We start from the raw sequence: 14,718 nt of genomic DNA, 5'->3' as shown, positions 1-14,718 counted from the left end.
GCTGGCCCTAATGAAATGCAGACCTGGGACAAACCATTGACCATTATTGCTGGTGGTGGCCTGCCAAAAGGTATCCTAAAGGCCACGGGGAAAATGTGCCACGGTGTCAAGAAGAGGGAAGGCACCGTTCCATGTCTCGGGAGGTGGTACCTGAGAAAGAGAGGCTGGCACCAGCCTGGACATCAGCCCCCAGGAGGTGGCCTCCCTGCTGAGCCCAGACGCCCCACCGTGTGCAAGAGCAGGGCTCCGCGGCACAAGGCTCCTGGCAGGTGGCTCGCATAGAGCTGGGAAACATGGAGACTGAAGAATTAAGACACCTGTCCCCATCCCCGGCTAGGCCAGCCAGCATTTCTGGTGAGGTCGGTGGGACAACTGCGTTGCATTCTGGAACTATCCAACTGCACTGATGGTGAGTAGCTGCCTCTCTGCACAGGGAGGAGCAGGTGTCCACCACCACACCATCTCCGGGCCCTGCCTGGGAGCTGCCGCACCAGGGGTGGGGGTGGGGGCAGGGTTGGCCAGACCCGTCCTTAGCCAAGCTTTGCCCCCACTTCCCCTCTGGTCTCCCTGCCACCTGCCCAGCCAACGGCGCCTTGGGGCTGACGAGATCCTGGAACGTGAGCCTACAGCCTCGTTCCTCAAACTCAACTGTGGTTACCATTAGTGCAAACATTTCAATTCAAAATCATTCAAAAACGATAATCATATTAAGGGATCTGCCAAAGTCTAATAGCTCTATTACAGAGGAGAAGAACAGAAATTAAAAATAATCACTTTTATTGTTGCTGTGGTGCAGAATATATGCAACACGCACAACAGCTCCAGCTGGGAGGGAGATGGGGAGGATTTCCACCACATGCAAAAACCTCCGTGTCCACGCTTCTTCTCCTTGTAAGTGCCAAAGGGCCCATCCGGGGTCTAGGTCTTCCCCCCCACCCCAAAACCCTTTATTGCCTCCCTATTCTCTCCTCAGTTAAGGACAGGCTCTTCTTTAGCTGCCCTGTCCTCCTCAGTACCTTCCCAGCTGTTTGCCCCACAGATGCCATGGCCTGGCTACTCTGGGCTAGTCATCGTTCAGAAAGCCTGTCCCAATTTATGCCTGTCCCCGCTTCTTCCGAAACGTCTTCCCCAACACCGCCTCCATCTATGCAAATCCTACCCACCCTTCAAAACACATTTCTATCTGAAAAAAAAATAATTTTTCATGGTACAAAAAACTAATACCTACCTTATAGAAAATACACCTCGGCAAAAATAAGAACACAAATTTCACTGCTTTGTGACTGAGAGCGCTCAAGTCCCGTTACCATCCCCCATCTTTCCGGCTCACCTCCTTGAACCTGGCGGGCCCACAGTCTTTCTCCCCGCTGGGACCTCCGATCCACTGGCCCTGTGGACCCCTTTCCCACCCAGCCTAAAGCCCCAACAGTTGTTGCAATGGTGCCCTGGTACCCCCTTGTCCCCCCCCCCCCGCACTTTGTTGTTCTCAGTTGGCAAAACCCTCATGCTGATGAAGGCAACTCCCACACCTGTAACGCACAGCTCAAGGCAGTTAGAGACGCACGTAACCATGTGGGCTGGTCTTGTTTTAAATTTAGGGCTGTGAGCCTTCAGTGGGTCTCACTGCTGCCCTTCCTTCCTTCCCGCTACAGGGCCCTCCTCCCTCACCGTCCTAGAAGCCTCTGCCCCACCTTCTCTTCCCTCCTCAAGCCTCTAATACCTCCTTCTCCCTCACTCCCAACTGACCACCTTGCTTCCTGCTTCCCTGGAAAGGCGGTGAACAAAAGCGAATGTCCCCGCATCCCACATCTACTTGCTTCGTGCTGTCACCCACTTTCCTTCCTTTTGCTATAACTGAACTCTTGGCTCAACTGAACTCATGCTCTTAGCCGACGCCAACCCCTCCACCTGTCCTTTGTTGTTACTCAAGACTCACTCCAGCAATTGCCCCTCCCCTGTATCAAATGTCTTCTCTTTGTCTCTGTATTCTTGAGGCTTTGGCATCCCGGGCCTTGCCAACTGGGGAGAGACTGCCCTTCCCAGGGGTGGCCAATTCTTAGAGACAGCAGAAGACCCGCTAGGGAGCACTGCCTTTCCTATGCAAACTAACCAACCCAGAGCCCACACTTAGCCCTTCTCTGGGTCCTATGTTCCAGGAGGCAATATCTCTCTGCTCTGATCATCCCAGAACCAGGAGCCAGATGACTGGGGACAGCCCTTATTCCCCAGAGCTCGCCAAAATTATTCCAACTAGCCAATCCTAAGCCTTACCCTGCCTTGCCCATTCCTTCTGGAAAAAACCACAACAGAGACAGTCTCTGCTGAGAGTCGCCGCGGTTTCCTGCTTCAACAGTGCTTGGACGGAACCCGGCGCTCGTCCCCCACCCGGGCCGGCCATTCAGAGCCAGCCCTCCGCCATCTCTTCATAGCGTCCTCGGACCGCTCCAAGGCCCCCGCCGCAGCTCCAGCGCCGTGCAGCCGCCGCCTCTTCTCAGCCGCCGCCATGACGACCGCGTCCCCCTCGTAGGGGCGCCAGAACTACTACCAGGACTCGGAGGCCGCCATCAACCGCCAGATCAACCTGGAGCTCTACGCCTCCTCCGTCTACCTGTCCATGTCTTACTACTTTGACCGCGATGATGTGTGTTTGAAGAACTTTGCCAAATATTTTCTTCACCAGTCTCATGAGGAGAGGGAACATGCTGAGAAACTGATGAAGCTGCAGAACCAACGAGGTGGCCGAATCTTCCTTCAGAATATCAAGAAACCAGACCGTGATGATTGGGAGAACGGGCTGAATGCAATGGAGTGTGCATTACACTTGGAAAAGAGCGTAAATCAGTCACTACTGGAACTGCACAAACTGGCCACTGATAAAAGTGACCCCCATTTGTGTGACTTCATTGAGACTCATTACCTGAATGAGCAGGTGAAATCCATCAAAGAATTGGGTGACCACGTAACCAACCTGCGCAAGATGGGGGGCTCCCAAATCTGGCATGGCAGAGTATCTCTTTGACAAGCACACCTTGGGAAACAGTGATAGTGAGAGCGAAGCCTTAGGCTGTCCTCCCATAGCCACAAGGGTGACTTCCCTGGTCACCAAGGCAGTGCATGCATGTTGGGGTTACCTTTACCTTTTCTATAAGTTGTACCAAAACATCTACTTAACTTCTTTCATTTGTACCATTCTTCAAATAAAGTAATTTGGTACCCCCCCACCAAAAAAAAAAAAAAAGAAAAAACCACAGCGGAGACTCCTGACTGTGCTTTCCCCTCACTCCTTCTGCCGCCTGACTGACCCAGGTGCTTCCTCATATGGCCTTGCACGGCAGGGCATGCCTCCTCTTGGGAACTTAAAACTATCTTTTCGATGGCACTGACCTCTTGATCTCTTGTCCTCATCAGGCCTGAAAAAGAAAACTCCCAGGTACTTTTTAGAATAATACTGTACATTATTGGCCTACCTCCTGGGTTGGATCATTCCTAGCAGCTTACAGAGCCTACAGATCTTCTTCTCCACCCACTTCCCCTACAGCCACCCCCCTCCTCATTTAACATTTCCCCTTACAGCAAAACCCCTTTAAAGCACTGTCTATACCCGTGCCTCTGAATCTTTTCTCTGGTTCTCTCCTAAACCCACTCAACCAGGCTTTCACCCTCACTGCTCCGCCACAGGTGCATTTGTCAAGGTCAGAGATGACTTGTCCTAAATGCCATGTTCAAGGCCCAGTCTTCATCACGGGTGCCCTCCCAGCTGCATCTGACCCAGCGGCTCATTCCCTTTCTGTGGAAGCAGGATCTCCCCTGGGCGTCCACAGCACCACACATGCCTAGGTGTCCTCCTGGATGCTCTGATCCATATTCTTTGTTGACTCTTCCTTTTCTCTCTGGTGTTCAAGGCAGGAGGACTCCAGGGCAGAGCCCTTAGATCTCTTATCCAACTATACTCACTCCTTGGTGGGTTTTTTTTTTTTTTTTTTGACAGAGAGATAGAGAGCGAGCACAAGTAGACAGAGCAGCAGGCAGAGGGAGAGGGAGAAGCAGGCCCCCCGCCCAGCAGGAAGCCCAATGCAGGTCTCAATCCCAGGACCCTGGGATCATGACCTGAGCTAAAGGCAGACGCCTAACCGACTGAGCCACCAAGGCGCCCTCCTTGGTGGTCTTGTTTTTTCTCATGGCTTTCAGCAACATTTATATTTTAATAGCTTCCAAATTTACACTCCAGTCTGAATCCTTCCTCTGGACTCCAGACTGGCAATATCCAATTGCCTATTCAACATCTCCATCGTGTCTAGGACATCTCTCAAACATGGCCAAAATGGAATTTTTAACCTTCTTCCCACTCAAACCTGCCCCACGCACTGTCTTTCCTATCTCAGGTAATGTCAACTCCATTCTTCCAAAATATTGAGGTAAAAACCTTGGTGTTTGCCTTGGTGCCAATCTGTCAGAAAATCTTTAGGCTCTACTTTTAAGACCTAGCTGAGATCTGATGACTTCACACCACCTTTGCTGCCACCATCTAGGGCAGGCCATCATCATCATATTGCCTGGGTAACTACAATGGCCTCCCAACTGGCTTCTGCTTCCACCCTTGCTCTCCTTTGGTAAACTCTCAACACAGCATCCAGAACAATCTACTAAAATATAAATCAGATCAGGCTAGGCCTTTGCTGCAAACCCTCCAATGATTCCCCATTTCTTTCAGAGCAAAAGCCGGGGTCACTAGGCCCCATCTAGACAGTCTGTGTTCCTGGGGCCTCTCTGACCTCCTCTCTCCTTGCGCTCTCTGCTCCAGCCAGATTCCCAGCTATACACTCAAAATAACTGAAAGCGGGTCTTCCCACACCAACCTGTACGTGCATGTTCATAGCAACATGATTCACAATAGCCACAAGGTTGAAACAACACAAATGTCCATCAATGGATGAATGGGTAAACAAAATGTAGCGTATCCACACAATGGAATATTACTCAGCCATAAAAAGGAATAAAGTACTAATAGTACTGTACCATGGATGAACCTCAAAAATACTATGCTGAGTGACAAAAACCACACACAAAGAGTCATAGATTATATGATTCCATTTACGTGAAATATCCAGAACAGGCGAATCCATAGAGGTAGAAAGCAGCTTAGTGGTTGTCTGGGACAGTGGGGAGGGGGAGGGGTAGTAGGGAGTGACTGCTTAATGGGTACAGGGTTTCCATTCGAGGTGATGAAAATGTTCTGGAAGGAGAAAGTGGTGACGGTTGCACAACACTGTGAATGTGCTTAATGCCACTGAGTTGTACACTTCAGATGGTTAACATGGTAAATTTTATATGTATTTTACCGCAATAAAAAATGTGGAGCTGATGATAACAATCCTCAAGCTTGCTTTGATTGTTATGTCACATTATAAACATGAACCCGAAATTTCCAATTGCCATTAGAACAGAAGGTAGGAGACTGGAGGGGTGCTTGGGTGGCTGAGTCAGTTAGGTGTCTGCCTTCAGCTCAGGTCCTGATCCTTGGGTCCTGGGACTGAGTCCCGCATCGGGCTCCCTGCTGGGCCGGGGGCCTGCCTCTCCCTCTCCCTCTGTCCTACCCCCCCCACCCAGGCTCCCTCTCCCACTTTCTCTTGCTCTTGCTCACTCTCTCTCAAATAAATAAATAAAATCTTAAAAAAAAAAAAAAGAAGGTGGGAGACTGGAAGAGTGGTTTTATCTCCATTCTTACTCTCTGTTCATGGAGACAGATCTTCTAGCACTCTGGAGAGAAGGTTGCAAAATATTTAATGTTTTAGCCCAAAGACCATATTTTCAATCTGGGATAAATGGTTGTATCATGGTGAGCACCATGGTCCTCACTCTAGAATGGGTGGAAACCCAGGGCCCCAGGGTTCAGGGAAAGCACACTAATCTAAACATCCTGTGGGGCAGTCATCCAACTAGCGGTGACTTGGTTTCTTTATCTATAAACTGGACATGAAACTGCCCTGATAACCTAGTAGGACTGTCGTAAGAATCTGAGAAGATAAAGAAAACAAATGTGCTCTGTGCTCAATACATGTGAGTTATTATGGAGACGTATAAAAGAACAGTAGAAGGATAAAGGACTGAGGGGGGGGGTTTTGGGCAAAGGGGGCAGAAGCTGGTGAGGAAGTATCCTGGCCAATAGTGTCACTCCAAGAAACATTTCAGGTCTAGAGTGAGACAGGCAGAGGAGGTAGTCTGCACTCCAGGAGGAAAGAGAAATGAGAAAGTCTGGTAGAGCATGGCACAGAGGTGTGATGTTTGAGGTTAAGTATTGGGGCAGGGAAGAGATTGGGGCAGTCACAGTGGCCCCAAGAGAAATGCCTGTCCAGCCTGCAATGTCCATCCCATCCTGAGGTCATCTCTCACCTCCACAACTGAGTGCAGAGTCTGTGCCTCTGCATGGAGAGTCCAAGAGAATGTGTGTGCAATCCCACTTCCATGGCTCCTAGCACCTTGAACCATCATGTGAGGGAAGGCTTTCTATTCTGCATACCTTATCAATCACTGTAGAGAAGGGGTCTGAGTAGGGATCATGTTTGTTCACTCCTTCATTCATTTGTTCATCGGGTCAATAAGCATTACGAGGCCATGGAGGACACCTTTGTTAGGCTAGATCCCAAGGACTTGAGGGAATAAGAGCACATGTGATTCTGTCCTAGTGAACAAGCAAATATTATTATTTTTTGTTGTTGTTTTTTAACGATTTTTTATGTATTTATTTATTTGACAGAGAGAGAGACAGCGAGAGAAGGAACACAAGCAGAGGGAGTGGGGGAGAGAGAGACGCAGGCCTCCTGCCGAGCAGGGAGCCCGATGCGGGGCTCGATCCCAGGACCCTGGGATCATGACCTGAGCTGAAGGCAGATGCTTAACGACTGGGCCACCCAGACGCCCCCATTTTTTGTTATTGTTGTTTCTTAGTAAAGATGTTTTCTGGTTGAAGTCATGGCGCCGCTTGTTATTACTGGTGAACAAGACCATTGGAGTGGGAAGAGATGCTAGAAAATGGAGACTCTGCTGGTCTGTGGCCTGTGGACTAGATGGTTTGCTGTCTTCAGAAAGAAGCCTGCACTGGGAGGGGTCCTTCCTCTGCTCCTCGCTCTCCTGATCGTCAGTGACTGGGTATGTGCATGTCACTGTGTGGCTAGCTGTCTTGGTCCAGTGAGGGTACTGGCCCCTTGCTTTGCCCTGCCTGCCTCATACCTCCTGCTGCTTTCATAGGTCCCCGCTGTGTTCTGTCCCCTGTCTCTGGTGGCCATGTCTCCAAATTCATATGAGGCTGATGGTTCATGAGTCAGGGTGTCGGGAGCCATGAGCAACAAAGGGGTTAATCGGGTAGAGCAAAGGCTCCCTGATCCCTTTGAACCATGGCCACCTAACTGCCCCCATACAAAAACATGTTGTACTGGCTAGCCCGAGTTGTTTATAGGCCAAGAAGACCACAGTGTTACTGATAGACCCTGAAAGATAGCGCACCTGGCCCTTTAAGGGCATAACGCGTAAACAAAACTGGGAAGAAACTATGTGCTTGAGGAATCTGGCCTTGAACCAGAAACTCGGGACGGAGACAGGAGAAGGGCAGGGAGGAACCTGTGGAACTTGTTTATGTCTTATTGTTATATAACCTAAGCCTATATAAAGTGTGTGAGAAAGAATAAAGTTGTTGCTCGCGGCATCCCCGTGGGCAACCCTCCTGTTCCCATACTTTTATGTTTCATTCTCTTACCCTCACCCCTGTTCGACCTTGCACGCGGGCCGTGGCAAGTGGCGCCCGAACAGGGACCTGAAAGGGATCCAGGGTTCACCCTGTTTTTCTCTTTTCATGGATTCCAGCTGGCCTGCCTCATTGGGACTCACTGCTTCCCTCTGTCCTCAAACTCAGATACCTGCCATTTCTGTTGGCCCCAGCTCTGCTACAGTTAATGTCCAGGCCTGTTTGCTGAGCACCTTCTTTTTTTTTTTTAAGATTTATTTATTTGAGGGGCACCTGGGTGGCTCAGTCGTTAAGCATCTGCCTTCAGCTCAGGTCATGATCCCAGGGTCCTGGGATCGAGCCCCACATTGGGCTCCCTGCTCTGCGGGGAGCCTGCGTCTCCCTCTCCCACTCCCCCTGCTTGTGTTCCCTCTCTCGCTGTGTCTCTGTCAGATAAATAAATAAAACCTTTAAAAAAAAAAAGATTTATTTATTTGAGAGAGTTAGAGAGAGAGAGAATATGGGGGGAGGGACAGAGCAAGAGGGAGAGAATCTCAAGTAGACTCCCCTCTGATCATGGAGCCTGACATGGGGCTTGATCCCATGACCCCAAGATCATGACCTGAGCTAAAATCAAAAGCCGGACACCTAACTGACTGAGCCACCCAGGTGCCCCTGCTGAGCACCTCCTAATGCTAAGACCCCATTTGTAGGAAAAGCATATAAAACTCTACACCATCACTGGAGTTATCCTTGAAAGGGTTTCTGCAAGTCCCATTCTCAGGGTACAACCTGCACTGGGTATTTTGGTGATACTGTCCACTTCCTCAGCATTAGGTAGCTTGTTTACTCAAAATGTACTTATTTCACTGCATTTGCTACAGTAACGTATGCGATGAGCACTTTTACACCATTTCCTAATACACAGAAAGGGTGTCTCATTCTTCACCCTTCTTCAGCCATCCTCTGGCACAGATACTGATGTGCTAAAGGGCCCCAAAGACAGAGCAGGGATGGGGGAGGAGGACCGGGTGGGTGGTGCATCACCCAGGCCAACAACGCCCCATATTGAGAAAATGGATCCATCCAGTGCTGAGTTAGGACAACTCATAGTTATCCCTAATCCTCAAAGCAGCTCTCCTTGGTAGATACTACTAGCCCCATTTTCCAGTGGAGGAATCTGATGTCAGAGCTGGCCAAGGGCAGACACATGGAAGTAAGTGCAGACAGCCTGGTGGTGTCTGACCCCACACCCTCCTAGGAATCCCACAGCCTCCTAAACAAGATCATGAAATACAGGCTGCAGCTACGAGCTCTTGCACTGGGTGGAATAAGTGGTCCTGCTTTGAAGATTTCTGGGAACTTGCAGCTGCTAAACACTAAAAATACAACTTGGGGGAAGGAGTTGGCTGGCTTGCATAGAATTCTCAACTGGCGCAGTATAGTAATTTAATACTCAGAGTTCCATTTGCCTCTGCTATACATATAAATACCAAAAGGGTAAGTGCCGCTGCCTTTTTAAAAATCAAACACTATCTCCAGCACACAAACATCTCACAAGAAAATAGGGCCCAAAGGCCGGAGCTTCGTCTGGTAAATGGAGGTAGCACTTTCCGTTTTGTTGCTGAAGAGATCATTCATGCTGAAACCACCACTTCTTCCAGATTGGGAAGGGAACTGTCTGGGTAGGAAGGAGCTTTTCCCTGTGGAAGATAAAGGAAATGCTCATCTCTCTGGAGTGTGATTTTTCACAGATGCAGAAAATGCCAGTGGGGATTGCAGTTGCCAGTCCCAGACGCATTTCCTTGGCTGGCTGATTTTGCCTGCGCTTGTTTTTATTAAAACAAAGACCATATCAAGACTCCCTAGTAAGATATTCCCTACAAGTAATCTTCTCAGCGTAATACTTTTGCTCTTTGCTATTCATATTTTCTGGAGGCTTTGGGAAAATGATTTGCAAATAATCCTTTGAAGACGATTTCTGTAAAAGCACAAAGTTTCTAAAGAAGTGATAACACGTTAAGCCATTATCAGCCATCAACGCCTCATATGTACGTATATTTAAGTGTCTGGTTAGCTATCTCTTGAGATAAAACCTAAGTTGGGTGAATGTTTGGGGAAGAGAAACAGAAGAAAGGTCTAGAACAGGGGTCAGCACACACCACCGCCTGTTTTTGTCCAACCCAAGAGCTAAGAATGCTTTTTATAGATGAACATATTGATTTGAAGATGAGAACACAGCAAAATGTTACCCCTCCCCCAACAAAAATCCCATCACCCACATTAGTAGACATGAAGGCCAAAAAACTGTCCTCATTATTATTATACTTTGGATTTCATCAATAAAATATTTGTGGAAATTGGCCTTTACTCTTGTTTATAGGTATCCACACAACAGCCTTGACTCTGCCTCTTGGATTGTAAAGCCTAAAGTATTTACTATTTGGCCCTTTAGAGAAAAAATTTGCCAAACTCTGTTCTAAAACATGACCCCTAGAGGGGAGCGCAGACTCCATGTGGAGCAACATGGTACCAGTGACAGGCAAAAGGGTAACTTTCAAAAGGGCAGACAAGGGGCTTGGGGAGAGAAAGACTTAGAGGATGGATGAGTGTCCTTCTCATCTGTAAAGGGGGAGTAATAGTTCCTCTCCAGCCTCCAGGGCTGATGTGAGAACAAATCTGGTGAAGGCTTTGGGGATGCACACCCAAAAGTGGCATCAGGCTAGCAACACTCATTGTTCCATAAGGAAAGTGAAGGAGCACAGAATATGCCAGTTCAAAATATGCCTCTTTGCTATAAGGATTATCTTGAACTGGTTATTTTTTTTTAATTTTTTTATTGTTATGTTAATCACCATATATTACATCATTAGTTTTTGATGCAGTGTTCCATGATTCATTGTTTGTTCATAACACCCAGTGCTCCATGCAGAACGTGCCCTCCTCAATACCCATCACCAGGCTAACCCATCCCCCTACCCCCCTCCCCTCTAGAACCCTCAGTTTGTTTTTCAGAGTCCATCATCTCTCATGGTTCATCTCCCCCTCTGACATACTCCCCTTTTCTTCCTCTCCTGTTATCTTCTTCTTTTCCTTTTTTCTTAAAATATGTTGCATTATTTTGAACTGGTTATTTTTAAGAAACAGCAGACACAGGAGTAGCCCTGGAAACCTACCCTTTGGAAAGAGAATTTTACATTTATAAGGGGAATCTCCATTTTTTAAACTTTTTTTTTAAGATTTTATTTATATATTTGACAGAGAGAGAGACACAGCGAGAGAGGGAACACAAGCAGGGGGAGTGGGAGAGGGAGAAGCCAGCTTCCTGTGGAGCAGGGAGCCCGATGTGGGGCTCCATCCCAGGACTCCGGGATCATGACCTGAGCCGAAGGCAGACGCTTAACAACTGAGCCACCCAGGCGCCTCTTTAACTTTTTTTAAATTTTATTTTATTATGTTATGTTAGTCTCCATAAAATACATCATTAGTTTTTGATGTAGTGATCCACGATTCATTGTTTTCGCATAACACCCAGTGCTCCATGCAGTATGTACCCTCCTTAATACCCAACACCATTTGTAAGGGTGCCTCCCTCTCTGTACCTGGAAGAGAAGTCTCTAGAAACCTTCATCAGTGGAGAAGGCATCCACTTAAATCATCATTAACAAACCTTACCCTTGTTAATTGTGCTTTTCCTGGCCACCCCCTACTGACAGCCTCCCTTCTCCCCACCATCTTTCTTTTGTCTTTAGCTGAAGATCGTGTTTAGGGTGGTAGCTTGGGCCATTTGGGGGAGTTAATCAGTTTTCCTTGGTCTCTCCCATGTATACAAAAGGTATACATGTTATTAAACTTCTGTTTGTTTTTCTCCTATTAATCTTTTTATTACAGGGAGGAATCTCAGCCAAGAACCTAGAACGGTAAAAGGAAAATTATTTTTCCTCCCCTCCCAAAGGAAGAGTACTGAGATGTGTGCATGGTGGAGAATCTTTCTGAGAAGGTTTGAGGACATCCTATATAAATGCAGGTACCGTGGGATAAAATACAATTAGAAGTAAGTAAATGAGAATAAGCAGGCAGAGGGGAAGTGAGCAGGAGAAGCTGATGCCAAGGGTGAGCTTAGTGCACATAATGTATACTTAGTAAATGTGTGCCACAAATGCAGCAGAGGCTTTCTGGCAGTCACTGCAAACAGAGTTACTGGAATCATCTACAGTGCCCAAAAGATCTTTAAAAGAGAAGTACAAATACTTGGCCTCTAAGACCCAAAAGGTATTTCTCCACTGAGTAACTTGGCGAACCGTCTCATCAAAACACTGCTTCAGTAACACAGCAAGCTCCACAAATCTGTTTCCTAAAACCTTCCTCAGCATTGGCTCACAGCATTTACCCAATTATAATAAGATGAGGACAACTGTTTTCAAGGCCAAAATGAGGTCAAAGTAAGAACATAGCTTTCTGATGGCCTTGCTTATTTACGGGTTAGAGGAGTAGTAAAGTAGTTTAAGAAAGTAGTCAAATAAAATATATATTTTGAAATATAGGAGTATGCTTTTCTATTCTGGGTTCACTGTTTCATCCAGAGGCAGTCATAGCTTTGAGATGAGTAAAGACTGTCAGAACTAAGATGAAAAGAAGCAAAGAAGTGTTAATTTTCAGTTGTGACTATAACGCCGACTCTTGAAACTACTGAAATAGTCTTGAAGCCAGGATTTCAAGTACCATAGCCATGCACAGAAGAAAAGCATTTTCTAAATCTGAGCGTCCTTTGAAAAATCAGGCAAAGGCAAGACGAGGTTGTTCCATGGCCATGGGTCTCAATGCTGGCTCACTCTGGGATTACCTGGGGAGCTTTGACAAACTACCTGTGCTTGGGATCACTCCCAGACACTCAGATTCAATTGCTCTACATCCATATTTGATTCAAAAGTGCAACCAGAGCCTGGGTGGCTCATTTGGTTAATTTCAGCTCAGGTCATGTCTCTAGGTCAAGAGATTGAGCCCCACATCGGGTTCTGCACTTGGTGTGGAGTCTGCCTGGGATTCTCTCTCTCCCTCTGCCCCTCCCCCCACTTGTGAGTGTGTGCTCTCTCTCTCAAATAAATAAAATATTTTAAAAAATAAAATTAAAGCAATAAAAACCCAGCAGATTCAGGAGAAGAACGTTGCCTCCTCAACTGCCTAAATTTACACTGTAAAAGAGAGCCTGTACCAGGATGAGAGGTATTCACAGAGATTCCTTTTTATCTAAAAAATTTTATCTGTATAATAGGGCAACCTTTGTTTTCCAAACATCTCCTCTTACTTTCCTGCTAATGGTCGTCCTCCCTTTGTATCCTCAGACCCCCATGCCTCTCCTTAGCTCATATAAGCCTCATGTTGCCTACTGTCTTTAGAATTTCACGTCTGTGTGGATTCCCCGTAAGTACAAAACTAAATTTGATTTTCCTCTGTTAATGTCTCATGTTAATTTGATCCTTAGAGCAGCTGGAAGGATCTTGAAGGGTACAGAAAATTTCTTCCTCCCGAACACTGCCTAGCACTCTACAGAAGGGAGAATGTCTTGCAGAGTGCCCAGGCAGTGGGGCAGAGATGGTTGAGTGATGTTTAGGCAGGCAGAAGACTTACAATAGTGCTCCCAGTGCCCACAGCTAGCTCTTGGTTTGCAGGAAATCCTGATGTTCCCTCGTTTCCCAGGGGAGTGGTGGCAAAAGGCTAAACAGACTGGATCAAGGGAGTCAGGGGCCTGGAGGGCACAGAATGGGTGGATATTATGCCTGGAGTTCAGGATCAGGACACGAAGGACCTCAGCAGTGAATACATAGGGGGTAAAGCTGAAGATGGCAGGTATGAGGCACGTTAACAGGGGCCAAGAAGGTTACAGAGGACAGCTTACATCCTAGACACCTCTCCCCATCACCACTGTATAATGTCAGCTCCCACTTGCTCCTAGGAGTTCTTCAAGGGGGGAAGCAGGAGAAGAAGATTCTTTGAGGAAAAAGAGCAACCTTTACAGAGAATAGCCTGTGTAATCATGATTTAACTGAGCAACTGACTTCAGAGAAATGGAGTTTTAAATTGGAAGAAACTGAATTCCCTTGAGATGACAAGATTAGTTTTCTTTCTCATCATCAGTGAAAATGGGGGCTAGAGATCAAGTTGAATTCAAATACAGAAAAACAAAGTCAACGTTTCCCACATCTGACTTGCAACTACAATTTAAAACCTGCTACAGGTTTTGGAGTACTTAGAAGAATGAATAGATTCTAAGACACCAACAGAAAACAAGGAGGAGAAAAGAACAAAGGAGTCACAAAAGAAAAACAACTTTTCTAGAAAAGTAATTTGGCAAGATGTCTCATGAATCTTAACAGTGTACAAGTCTTAGACATAGAAATCCCATGCCCACGAATTTATCCTAGATAATAATAATGATTTCTGCCTCTGAGAATGTTGGATTGTGTGATTTGGACAACTTTCCAGCTGAAAACAATGAAAGAAACTGGATTTAAAAATTTTTTTAATCTTAATAAAACCATTAAAGATGAACAAAATTATAAATATGAACTATTGAGTTGAGATCTGGCTGAGATTGGAATAAAGGGAATCCCAGTGCTAGGTTTGCTTCTGCCCAGAGCTATGTACCAGTACAGAGAGGGGGGCTACATTTATGGCAACCTCAAAAGACCAGGAAGCTAAAAGTTAGACTTCAGGGCCCACCATGAAGGGCAACATGATAAACCACCTTCCATTTTTGGCTAGGACAATGAAAGGCTGACCTAAGAGTAACAGTCTACTGGAAATCAACCTGCCCTCCCACAGGATACAAGTCCACTTCATTTCATTTGAGTAGCCCAGGGAACTTCAACTCTTGAATTCTTGAATTTTGATTAAAGGGATCAGGGTTACCAGTACTCCCATGCTCCTGACAGGAGTAAACAACAATTCTCCCTAGATGCAGGTAATATCATTCTAGGTTTCAAATTCTTTCAGCAAATACT

General features: G+C 46.7%; 1 protein-coding gene and 1 pseudogene across 1 annotated transcript in view; one reads left to right on the top strand and one right to left on the bottom strand.

Annotated features, from left to right (window-relative positions):
• Positions 1-14,718, bottom strand: part of GALNT17 (polypeptide N-acetylgalactosaminyltransferase 17) — a 453,103-nt gene that overhangs the window by 115,274 nt on the left and 323,111 nt on the right. The window lies entirely within an intron of this gene.
• Positions 2,498-3,211, top strand: LOC112817510 (ferritin heavy chain pseudogene; annotated as a pseudogene).

The sequence above is a fragment of the Callorhinus ursinus genome, unplaced genomic scaffold (assembly GCF_003265705.2).
Source record: "Callorhinus ursinus isolate GAN/ISIS: 27379988/994484 unplaced genomic scaffold, GSC_fseal_2.0 scaffold55, whole genome shotgun sequence".
NCBI classification, from domain to species: domain Eukaryota; kingdom Metazoa; phylum Chordata; class Mammalia; order Carnivora; family Otariidae; genus Callorhinus; species Callorhinus ursinus.
This window is presented reverse-complemented; position numbering and strand designations above follow the sequence as displayed.